The following is a 13,648-nucleotide window of genomic DNA, read 5'->3' on the forward strand; positions in this document are numbered from 1 at the left end:
CGGACGCTTCCGCCACCAACGCCATCATGGAGGTGCAGGTGCAGGGAGAGGTTCTAAACCCCAACGACTACTACCCAAGGGACTGGACGCACATTCTTAGTGTGCCTGCCCGCTCCAAGGACGTCCTTTCAACAACCCGACGCCAGGAGGGCGCAGCCTCTGCTACCGGTACCCCCAAGTCTCCATTCCTTGAAAAGTCAGCGCACCTGCAAGCAACGCGCACAGCTGCGCAGCGTTCGCGGCAGCAGCCACCGCTTCCTGCTGCAGATTACAAGATCGTTTTTAGATCACGAGGCGGGCTGCAGCTGGACCTGCTTCCACCCCGACAACTGCGAGAGGCCATCCTCCAAGCGGCGTCCCAGCTTAAGGAGCCAGCGCGTACCAAAATCAGGGTACACCCGGTCAACAACACCTGCACCGTAAGCACGCCCCTAAAGGATGACGCGCTCGCTCTGGTTCGGGTGAACACCATCACACACCAAGGCAAGGAATTCGCCGTAGCACCTTACATAGCCCCGCCGGACGGAGCAGTACGCGGAGTCATCTCCAATGCTTATTGGAATGAGACCCCGTCAGAGCTCCTGCAAGACCTGCTCACCGGCAACCCAGACGCCCTCATCGTGGACGCCCGCCGAATGGGCTCCACGCGTTCCATCTTAATAACTTTCCGGGCTGGACCTGTCCCACGCGCAGTTCTTTATGGAGGAGCCATCCACAGATGCACACCGTACCGAGGGCATATAGACGCCTGCACGAACTGCCGCGTCCCAGGTCACCGGGCGGATGTGTGCGTCCATCCAAGGTCTCATAAGTGCCCCCGCTGCGGGCAGTCCCACCCAAAGAAAGATGTGCCCTCATGCACCCCCAGCTGCATTCTCTGCGGCGGCCCTCATATGACCGGCACCGGAAACTGCAAGGGACGGGGCCGCAAACTAGCGTCTCCGAAGAACGCTCTATATCCTCCGGATACATCGCGGCTTTCCCGCTGCGATCAACCAGGCACAGCCAGCAGACGCAGCTCGACGACTTCCCGGTCGCCTTCTACAAGCCGGCAGAATGGCAGCAAGAACGCCACGCGTCTCACCTGGGCAGACCGCGTTTCTGGCAAGGCTACCCGTCATCCCCCACCACCCCAGTCCTCCCAGGCAGATCCGAGAGACCAGGAGCTCAAGGCCTTGCGTGAAGAGGTAAGCCGCCTTTCCTCCCTCCTAAGCACCCCCGCCCCCTCCATGCCCCCTAAACCCGCACCCGCTGTCATTAACTCGACCCCATCATCCACAGACACATCGAGCACCCCTCCCGCAAAGAAACAACGCACCACAGACGCCACACCCCCTCCCGTACCCTCAGAAATAGACGCTAAATTAGCAGCACTCGAAGCCAAATTTGACCACAAACTAAAAGAGCTAGACGCACGCCTCGAGGCCAGATTCAATCACCTTGCCGCCACCCTCACCGAAAAACTTGAGCAGCGCATGGACGCTATGCTTACCAAGATGATGGAACTCTTGGAACATAATCTTAACCATCGCTTCACCCAACTTCAAACCCCCTCCACTCCCCCCATCCTTCCTCCGCAAGCACAAACCACCTATCCTGAGCCACACATACCAATTGACACCCGTCTTACTTCCATCCTCAATCCCCCTACCATCCAATATGGCGGGAGGGAACACTAATTATCTACCCATTTTAACTTGGAACTGCCGCGGCTTCCGGGCAAAGCGCGCGCCTCTGCAACTTCTCCTTCCCACCATCACACCCACGCCCCACATACTACTTCTACAGGAGACTGCACACCGGGCAACCCTCCCCTCCTACACATCTACACATTCAGATACCACTAACACACCCAGGGCGTCCACACTTGTCCACCGCAGCCTCACCTACAAAACTCATCACATCACGTCTGAGACGCCCTGCGTGATCACTGAACTTATACATCACACACATTCACTTCCTTCCATATTTATAGCAAACATATACCACCCTCCGTCCCAGCCGATGGCCTCGCTAGAATCACTTCTGCGAGACCTACATCATCTAGCAGGGAAACATCCCCTACTCATCGGCGGGGACTTCAACAGTCAGCATACTGACTGGGGATACACAACCACGACACATCGAGGTCGCAGGCTCTGGCTGCTCCTGCTGAACCTCCAACTCACTGTGCACAACACGTTTCAGACGCCTACGAGGATCGGCAACAGTGTCAGCATGGACACCAGTCCGGACCTGACGCGGAGCCGCTGTATCCGCGGCGTTACCTGGAACAGAACACAACATACACTGGGCAGTGATCATTACATTATACAAATCACTGTCCCGTACAAAGCACCCCGTCACGCAAATACAACACACAAACTCATTAACTGGGATGCCTTTCGCGCTGTACGCACCGCCCTCCCAGACACTCCCATCGCAGACATCGACGAATGGGTGCAGTCACTCAAGCATGACGTTCACCACAACACGCGAGACATTGAAACTACAACCGAAACACCTACCCTTGACACACGCCTAGCCCACCTCTGGGAGGCTTATCACAGCATCCTAGAACGCTGGAAAGGCAACAAATACAACAGAACGCTTAAGAAGCGGCTGGCCGCGCTGCAGATACAAATCCAACAGCACTGCCGATCCAACTGGGGACAAATATGTGACGGCATCGCCGGAAACCTGTCCAGCAAACGCGCATGGCAACTCCTCCGACACCTCATTGACCCCACGCGCACCAAATCAGCAACACAGCACCACGTGACACGCCTCACACATGAACACATTGACGATCCCGACACCCTTCTAGACACACTTCGAACCATGTACACATCTCCAGGCGGCCCCATACCTCTACCGCACTACACAGGACAAGCAAATCCAACACTCGACACCGACATCACGGAGACGGAAGTCAGAGCGGCCCTCCTGACTCTCCGCGCCAACTCCGCACCTGGTGCAGACCAAATCACAAACTCCATGCTCCGTAATCTGGATGACCAATCGATCACCCACATTACGAAATACTTCAACCAGTGCTGGAGGGAGGGTAACCTCCCGCAGTCCTGGCGCCACGCGAAGGTAATATTCATACCTAAACCCGACAAACCACTTACACTTCAAAACCGTCGCCCTATTTCGCTAACCTCATGCCTTGGGAAGCTCCTAGAGCATGTTGTGTTAGCGAGACTCACAAGTCACATGGCGGACAACAATCTTTACCCGCATAGTATGGTGGGGTTTCGCCCCCATCTATCCGCACAGGACGCTATGCTGCAACTCTCACACATTTTCGACCCGCTTCTTCCGGGTCACACCAAGGCAGTCTTAGCTTTGGATCTCTCCAAAGCTTTTGATCGCATTGAACATCAGGCGATCATGACTGCTCTATCCCCCTTGAATGTGGGTGTGCGCATGTATGCCTACATTCAAGCATACCTCACTGACCGCACAGCTGAGATACACTTCGGCCCTCTGTCTTCCCCCTCCTACACTCTTCAAAGTATCGGCACCCCTCAAGGGTCCGTCCTTTCTCCCTTTCTCTTTAACATTACCCTCATCCCCCTCGCCCGAAAATTGGCCACTATTCCCCACCTGAAGCACACTCTTTATGCCGACGATATCACCCTGTGGACCACTCACGGCAGTGACGGAGACATAGAGAACACCTTACAGGAAGCAGCCACCCTCACCCCAAATTACGCACGGACCATCGGACTGTCTTGCTCCCCAGAGAAGTCCGAACTCTTCCTCATCCGGCCTAAGAACCACCGCTGCCCCCGCTCCACCATTGCCATTGAACTGAATGGTGACCCGGTACCTGAGGTTGGAACCCTCCGTGTATTGGGCCTGCACATCCAGAACGATGGCAAAAACACCACCACCCTCAAGAAACTCAAGCAGGTTGTAGGCGCGATATCGCACCTCATCCGCAGGGTTTCGGGACGTCATAGAGGCATGAAGGAGCGCGACCTATGTCGCCTCATTCATGCCTTTGTCCTCAGCCGTGTGCTGTACACTACCCCATACTTACACCTATCCAAACATGACATAAACGCTTTGGATGTTTTGATTCGCAAGGCATTCAAGGTAGCACTTCACCTTCCCCTCAACACACCCACAGACAGATTACTAGGCCTGGGCCTCCACAATACGATCGGGGAACTGGTGGAGGCCCACCGACAGGCCCAATACATCAGGCTCACACAAACCTCCACAGGTCGGTATATCCTGGACACCCTCGGAATCAAAATACCGGCCAACGACCCAACCCTCCTCACCATCCCACGATCCCTTCACCAAGAGCTCCCCATCAGGCCGCTCCCGAGGAATATGCACCCGTCCCACAATGAGCAGCGCCGCAGAGCCCGTGCGAAGGCACTTCATCGAGCGTACGGCCCCCAGCCGGACGCCGTGTGGGTGGACGCTGCCTGCACGGGTGATGAAGCGACAGCAGCTGTGGTGGACTCCTCTTTATCCGCCCTGCTCACACTAGCTCTCCCTCCAGACACGTCCCCAGAGGCTGCAGAGGAAGCCGCCATTGCCCTTGCTATAACCCGCACGGAAGCCCGGTACATTTTAAGCGATTCTAAAACTGCGATTCTAAATTTTGCTCGAGGCCGAGTCCATGTCCCTGGTTTTGGCATACTGGACTCGCCCGATGCCCCCCCGCCCCGCCATGTGGAGCTGATATGGGTGCCCGCGCACTCCGGGAATCCCGGAAACGAGGCCGCCAACCTTTTAGCCCGAGGTTCTTTAAACCGGGCTCAGGTGGCCTCTGATCGGGGATTCACGAAGGAGCGCATGCACTCATTCAGTGAGCTGACCCAGGCGCACAGAGCCTTACGCCAGCTCTACCCCCCGCCCCACCCCTCCCTAGATAACAAACACGCAACACTCTGGCGCAGACTACAGACACACACACTCCCTTCACCCCTTACCCTAGCCCATTATCATCCCTCCTTCCCCACTCCGGCATGCACTCTATGCCCAGAACCCGTCGCCTCTTCCCTCCACATCATTGCCCTCTGCCCGGCGGACCCTCCCCCGCGGGACCTAGAGAACCTCAAGACCTGGGAGGACTGGGAGACCCTGCTGCGCTCGGAGGACCCGGCCGTGCAGACCATCGCCACCGGCCGTGCTGCCAGTGTTATGGACCTTCGGAACATAAACACTTGAGTGCAGTGGGGTCGTGCGGGGACCCTGGGGCGTGCCCCGAATTCCTCTGTAAATAAAGTTTTCTCTCTCTCTCTCTCTCTCTCTCTCTTTAAACGAGTAAGCTGGAGTGAATTCGAGTTCCTGATCGTCGGGGTCGGAGGGGAATGTCCGGTGAGAGAGCGCGCGGGCGGCGGCGTCAGCTGCCTCATTTCCCTCAAGGCCCATGTGAGCAGGAGCCCAAGCGATACGCCGGTGAGCGGGGTCCCCGGTATAGACGCTGTTTTCGAGAATGCGGTAGGCTAGATACGGTACCCAGCCCTGCTCGACGTTCCGACATGCCCCTCGCGACATGCCCCTTCACCTCCCAATCACTACTTCAAACAGCCGGCTTATGGCTCTTGGGGTGGTGAATACTTTCCGGGAACTCCGGGAGGCGCACCTTACAAACCAGTACACGCGCTTGTCGCTAACGGAGTCGGGTCGCCGCCTTCTTGCTCGACTCCATATCCAACACACCCCTCCAATGGAAGACAGGTTTCGCATCCCGGAACTGTGGAGACGTGCCCTCCACGTGCGGCCTCTTCCAGCAAACATGTCACATGAAGGCCATAATGGTCGGCGCCTGGCACGAGCGGAAGCGCTAGCCCGATATTATGGCAACAAAACAGGTGTATAGTATACTACGTGGACGCATCCGGCCCTCACCACGGGGGATGGTACACGGCCGCGGTAGTTCACAACAGCAACACAGTTAACGGCCTAACTTTCAGAGCCCGCAGTGCAACACAAGCAGAAGAGGTCGCGATTGCTCTCGCGGCCTCACATTCCAATTCAAAATACATAATCACCGACTCGCGAGGGGCCTGTCGGAACGTCGAACAAGGCTGCACTCCCTTCCTAGCCTATCGAATATACCAAAATTGCATACGGGATACGGACCCCGCACACCGTTACCTCATATGGGCCCCTGCTCATCAGGGGTTGGCAGGAAACGAGGCAGCAGACGCAGCCGCCCGCGCGCTCTCTCACCGGGCTGTTTTCTCCTCCCCGTCCGATCAGGAACCGGATTTTATCCGGTCTATACATTCAAAGATATTACAACATATTATCAAAATTGTCATCGCCTCTACCCTAGCCCATGTAAAGGCCTGAAGAAGGCGGATGAGCGGCTCCTTCTCCGCCTTCTCACCAATACATTGCTGTGCCCGGCAGCGCTAAAACATTTTGACCCCTCCTTTAGCGGCAGCTGCCCCCACTGTAGTGCAGTGTCTTCTGACACTTATCACATGGTGTGGGCCTGCCCCTCCAACCCCGCTATTCCCCCCATCCCCAACCCAACCCGGGAGGACTGGGAGGCGACCCTGCTCGGCTGCCACGACTTACAGGCCCAACAAGCCTTATGCCCGTTTCACATGATGCGATTCTTGCCACAGCGCACTGCGATTTCAGCCGCACTGCGACAGAAGGGCACGCCGCTCCCGTCGCAGAGCGGCTGCGGCAGGCTTCCAACCAGTTGGTCGCACGCCGCACAGTCGCAGCGATCGTTGCGAACGAAGCGGCCGACAGCCAATCGAATTCAGAGGTGTGACATCACAGGAAACGACGTAGCGGAAGCCGTCGAAACTGCGTCAGAGGTATTTTCACTGTTTGGAAGCGCTGCCGGGTCTGTTGATTTCTGAACATGTCACGTGCATTATTCAACGAGCTGCTCATCGTAGTTGCGTGCAAAAGGAAAAACTTAAGAATACCTTCTTTGCACAAAGTACTTGATATTTTGATAAAAATACATTAATTCAATAAAAAAATTAAACTTAAGCCTGTTCTACGTTTATTATTGGTAAATTATGCCGGTGCCACTCGTGCCGCACCAACAGAAATCGCAGGCGCCGCAAGCATGTGAAAGGGCTGTCGCGACTGGCGCCGCTGCGACACTGCGACTGGACCGAAGTTTTTCGTGCGCGCCGCATCATGTGAAACGGCCATTAGTCGGGCGCGCCCGGGCGGCGGCAACCGCCACTGGGGTCCCATACTAGGGACCTCCACCTAGTGTTTGTAAGGATCGGTCCCTTACGGGCTGATCCAAACATACCTCCTGCTCATTCGTAATAAATGTTTTCACCACCCCACCACCCTCGCGAGTCGGAAATAATTGTTTTTGAATTGGAATGAGATGCAGCCAAAGCAATGGCGACCTCCTCCGCGTGTGTTATGTCACGGGCTCGGAAAGTAAGGCCTTTCACTGTTTTGGATTCGTGGACGACTGCGGCCGTGAACCATCCCCCATGGTGGGGGCCGGAGGCATCCACGTAGAATACGCCGGGTTTCGATCTATAGTGGCGGGCCAGGGCTTCCGCCCGCGCCAGGCGCTGGCCATTATGGTCCTCACGGTTCATGTTCGCGGGAAGAGGGCGCACGTGGAGGGCGCATCTCCACTGGGATGGAATACGTACGCGCTCTTCCATGAGAGTGGTGTGTTGGATGTGTAGTCGGGCAAGAAGGCGGCGACCCGACGATGTCTTCGAGAGACGTGTGCATTGGTTGGTCAAGTGAGCTTCCCGGAGCTCCCGAAATGTGTTCACCATGCCCAGCCTCAGGAGGCGCTTGTTGGAGGTGGTCACGGGGAGGTCCAGAGCCCGCTTAATAATTTTGCGGAGGATGACTTCGAGTGAATCCTCGTCTTGCTTCCGCAGGTGGAGGTATGGAGTCGAATATAGAATTCGACTGGTTACAAATGCATGCGCCAGCCGCAAGGCTTCCTTACATCGTAACCCCCCGCGCTTGTTAGAAACCCGGCGGACTAAGCGGCCCACCTGGTCCCCCACCTGACAGAGTTTGGCCATTGTTGTTTCTGACCGTCTGTCTTGATGTATAAAGAGCCCCAGTACCCGGACTTCGTTTTTTTCAGGGATTGGACCTGTCTCAAGAGACAATGAAATTTTGGCTGTGCACTTTGGTGAGGGGCGTATGTGCACAAATTCAGACTTTTGGGTGGAGCATTGGAGGCCGCAGCGGCGAGCATAACGGTCCACTATGGTCGCCGCCTCCTGCAGGTTGGCCTCGATGTCTCCAAGGCAACCCTGTGTGGCCCACAGGGTGATGTCATCGGCGTACAGCGCATGCTGTACACCGGTGACAGCGCCCAGCTGGGCCGGTAGGCGCATCATAGCCAGATTGAATAAAAGGGGAGAGAGCACCGCGCCCTGTGGTGTACCCCTGGTTCCTAAATGAAAAGGGCCATGTTCCTTACCCTGGATTCGAATGTAAGATTGTCTGTCTGTCAAAAATTGCCGAATCTATTGAAAGGCGTTTCTGCCGCAGTTAGTTTGAGAGAGGTGGGTGAGAATGATCTCGTGGGTAACGTTGTCGAATGCTCCCTTCAAATCCAAGGCGAGTACGACCTTGTCATTGTGAGCGCATTCGACGGGGTCGAGGACAGCCCGATTGAGTTGTAGGAGGACATCCTGTGCAGATCTCTGTGGGTGAAACCCGAACATGGTGTCTGCGAAAAGATGTTTGGATTCCATGAACTCGGACAGCCTGTCGCGTACCATCGTCTCCATGAGTTTGCCCGCACAAGAAGTCAGAGAGATGGGGCGGAGGTTGTCCGTGTTGATGGCCTTTCCAGGTTTAGGAATGAAGGTGACCAGGGCGGTCTTCCAGTCGATGGGGAGTGGTACTTCCCCAAGCCAGATTGAGTTAATGTAATTCAGTAAGGACAAGTATGTCGGGTCGGGGAGGTTGGCTAACAATTTGACTGTAATTTTGTCCCGACCCGGAGCGGTGCCACGTTTCATTTTTGCCACGGCCGCCCTCAGGTCATGGAGCTGGAACGGTTGATCCAGCTCAACGTTCTCAGAACCTGCATAAGAGTACGCCGGCCCGCTGGGTTCCTGGGTGGTGCACAAGTACTGGTCCCGGAGCTTGTGCGCCAACTGAGTTGTGTTGCCCTGAAAGCTGTGTATGGCTCTTTGGAGGTGTTTTTGAGTTTCCGTGCGTGTTTGCGTGGGGTCAATTAGTGCGCGAAAAAGTCGCCACGTGTTCCGGCTGGACATTTGCCGCGCGGCCGTGTTGCATCGTTCCACCCAGTTGGAGTCGGCGAGTTGGGCCGCATACTCAGCCGCTCGTTGAGTGAGCTCGGCGATGCGAGCTTTAAGTTTCCGGTTATGCTTCTGCCGACGCCACCGACGGACGAGGCAATGCCGGGCCTCCCAGAGGTGGAGCAGGAGGTTGTCCACATCAGAAACCGCCTCTGAGAGCTGAATTTGAGTTTCGGAGGAGCGAACGCTAGAGACCAATTGTTCTGACCAAGACTGGTAGCCTTGTTCATGTATTGGTGTGGCAGTGTTATAATTTTGCCTGAACTTGGTCCAATCTGGGAGTCGGACTTGTGTTGTTGGTCGCGCGAAAGGATAGGTCCTAATCGTAATATTCAGAAGGCAGTGGTCGCTGCCGAGGGTTTCCTCGGTGTTGACCCAGTCTGCATACTGAATGTTGTTGGTGAAGGTCAAGTCCGGACACGTATCCCTTGTCACGGAGTTGCCTATACGAGTTTGATGGATGGGGTCAGTGTGAAGAGTGAGGCCCAGCGTTGACGCAAGCTCCGCCAACTTGCGTCCCCGCTTCTCTTCACGGCAGTAACCCCACATCCGAGAGGGAGCGTTGAAATCGCCCACAATCAGGAGGGGGTCCCGACCCGCAACTCTCAGCGCGCGGCTAAAGAGGTCCGCGAATGATACATTCGGCAATTTCGGATTGCAGTATATATTGAGTATGTGTAACGGTGGGTCCTGCTTGCAGAGTGGGAGGAGGGTCGCCATTACATAGGAGTATTCAAGTTGTATGTCTAAGTCGACCTGGTTGGCTGTATAATTTCTATGAACGCAGAGACAAGACGAGGGGTCCTGCTGGAACGTCGTATAATTTGTTAGTGTGGCGCCTTTCCCTGGCTCTTGGAGGGCAACCACCGCTGGCAAATGCTCAAAGGTTGATAGGAAAAGCCGGAGGTCGGTGCGCTTGGAACGGGACCGGAGCCCCCGACAGTTCCATTGAGTAATCGTAATGGGGGAAGCCGATTTGGAAAGGGGGGAGCGCCTACACCGAGGGTGTCCCGCCATGCTCAGATTTTGACGTGATAGGTGGTAGTGAGGCTGCCCCCGAGCCAGATACCAGGGGCTGAAGCTCAGCACCTGGAAGGGGGCAGCTGTCTTCGTCATCGTCGAGGTCATTGACTCGCCGGGATAATCTAGAGGGCCGACCAGATACGTCCTTAAGGGGACCGGCTCTGCGAGAAAGGCGGGGGTTACTCGCGACGTGTTGAGCGATCATAGAGGGGATAGCCTCCATGACTCGAGCTATAAGGCGTTCCATTGCTGTCTCCAACAAGGTGTCAAATTTGGCATTGAGACGGGCTTCGAGTTCAGCAAGGGAAGGTTCCATAGCCGGTGTCGCCGCCGTCTCGCTCTCCATAGCCTCTGTGTCGGGGTTACTAGGGGGATGGGGAGTTGTTCTAGCCTCTAAGGCTTCAACTTTGGCAAGTAGCATCTCGTTTTGGGCCCGGAGAGAAGCTACAAGGTTGTGGAGCTCAGCGTCAGCCGCCGAGCGAGGGGGAGGGGAGAGGGGGTGGGAGGAGGAGGCAACCCTGCCTGAACCGCTCACCTGTTTGCCATTTTTGACAGCGTTGGCCCAGGAACCGGCCGCGCCATTCTTGTCTTGGGAGCGGGCTTGCTCCTCCTTATCTAACTTATCTAATCTAAGAGTCAAAGTATTAATCTGTGGTGATTTAAATATTGATTCTTTAAGGGATAACAGTGTGGTATATACTAACTTATTACACTCATATGGCTTCAGTAATGTAGTTATAGGCCCTACACGTGTGACTCCTATTTCTTCGACGTCATTGGATCATATACTCTGTAATTTCGACACATCATCCAGTTTGAGCTCCATATATAAAACATACCTTACAGATCATTATCCTGTTGCGATATTTTTTCCTCTCGAACAAGCGGCTCCGAGTAAAACATCTGACCCCCACTGCAGAATCGATGTTATTCAGTTAAGGGAATGTCTTCAAGCGGTAGATTTTAGCTTGATCAACTCAGCTCATGTTAACGACGTATACCAAGAATTTAACGACAGGCTAACCACGGCAGTTTTGCAATCTTCTACACCTCAAATCAAAAGATACTACAGTACGCCTATCTGTCCCTGGATGACACAAGCTATTATGAAACTTATTAAGGAAAAAGATCACTGGCATACCAAATGTAAACAAAAGCGAGGTAATTCATATTACTTAGTAAAGTTTCGGAGAGCAAGAAACTTAGTTACTGCTGCCATAAGGTCCCGCAAGAAAGAGTATTACTCCCAATTAATTTTGAAAAATGCCCACAGTACGAAAGTCACGTGGCAGATCATTAACTCTGTTATTAAACCCGTAGCAAATCGTTTTATTATGCCTGACATAGAAATCTTGGGGATCTCCATTGAAAATCTAGTTACAACGTTCAATGTATATTTTTCCACTATTGGTGCAAGTATAGGAAATACTTGCCCCTGCACTGAGTACCTCCCTCCTCCGCAAAACATTGTAGTGACCTTTGCATACCATGATATTACAGTGGATGAGATTGTATATACAGCTAATCATTTTCCATCGAAATTATCTACTGGATGTGATGGCGTTGCCTCTATTGCGCTGAAGGAATGCATTGATATCTTATGCCAGCCACTTGAAAAAATCTTCAACTTTGCCTTCTATTCCTCCACCTATCCCGATCTGCTTAAGCTAGCTAGAATAGTACCGATTCACAAAAATGGTGACCGTAGCCACGTTGAGAATTACCGCCCAATTTCCATTTTAAGCTGCATAAACACACTTTTTGAAAAACTCGTTGCAAAGAGAGTGAAAATATTTCTCGAGAAAGAAACCTTGCTATGTCCGCAACAACACGGCTTTAGACCAAACAGATCAACTGGTACGGCCGTCATATCGCTAACAAACACGATCAACACTTTCCTAAATGATAATAAAATAGTCTTAGGAATTTTTTTGGACATTAAGAAAGCATTTGACACTGTTGATCACGAAATTTTACTGAAAAAGCTGGTGCATTACGGGTTTAGAGGTATTAGTTTAGAATTCTTCAGAAGTTATCTCAATAATCGGCGGCAAATGATCCAACTTAGTGGTGTAAAATCTGACTTTGAAACAGTTACGGTTGGTGTGCCTCAGGGTTCAGTCCTTGGTCCGATTTTTTTTACCTTGTATATGAATGACCTGCCGCATTTCACACAACACTTCTCTGTTTTTATGTATGCTGACGACACTGCTCTTCTATGTGCTCATGAATCTACAACGGATCTTATTAGCACCGCAAACCGAGAACTGGAAACTTTGTGTAGCTGGTTTATTTCAAACAAACTTGTTGTAAATGTTAATAAGACAAAATGCATAATATTTAGGGGCTCCAGAAAAACAATACATGAAAACCTGCCTTCCGTGCAATGGCTGGGAACACCTATTGCACTTGTCAATAACATCACTTATCTTGGAATAATAATTCTAGATGAGAACCTGCACTGGAAGCCATACATTCAGGCGCTTTGTAAAAAGTTAGCTGCAGCATGCTTTGCACTCTACAAATGCCGAGATTATTTTGGTAATGACATACTCAGAACTATTTATTTCTCAATTTTTCAAAGCCAGTTATCATATTGCATTGAATCATGGGGCCACACCTACCAATCTTATTTGGAACCACTTAGGGTCTTGCAAAAAAGGGCAATTCGATTCATATCACATTCAGGATACAACGCCCACACTGCTCCTCTTTTTAAACAGATGGGTATACTGCCACTACAATCATTACTTGAATACAGGACTGTCTTGACAATACACACATGCCTTACAGACAATTACCCGTTACACTCATCGCTATTCCGTATCCCACCACTATGCACTCGCAACGCCACTCATAGAAATTTCCTTCTTCCGAAAACAAAAAATGTCTATGGAGAAAGAAGGATGGCCCATGTTGGTATTAAGCTGTGGAACAAGCTTCCAAGTGAACTCAAACATTGTAAAACTTTTCCTGTGTCACTGAAGAAATATTATAAACAATGAGTGAAGCCACCGCTTTTTTTTTCTTTTCATGTATTTTTTGTGTGTTTGTATCTGTTTGCAAAAGAGGCTTGGTGCCCTGAATATTGTTGCTCTATGTACCCATTTATGTCTTTCTAATTTCATGAGATTTTATATGAATGTAATTAATTTTTGTTATGCCTGCAATTTTCTTTGAAACTGAATTGCATGGATCCCAACTAGCTTCCAGCTAGGGATCCAGATGTTTTAACAAGCATGCCTTGTATGAATGTTGAGAAATAAAAATTGAATCAATCAATCAATCCTGGCCGCCGTGTGGGGGCGGTGGTGGCACTTGACAGCCCTTGACGTCCTTCCCGCTGGTAGGCGTCTGTTGTTTTGAAGCGTCGC

The sequence above is a fragment of the Amblyomma mixtum genome, chromosome 1, assembly GCF_055824585.1.
Source record: "Amblyomma mixtum isolate Tamu chromosome 1, ASM5582458v1, whole genome shotgun sequence".
In the NCBI taxonomy this organism is placed as follows: domain Eukaryota; kingdom Metazoa; phylum Arthropoda; class Arachnida; order Ixodida; family Ixodidae; genus Amblyomma; species Amblyomma mixtum.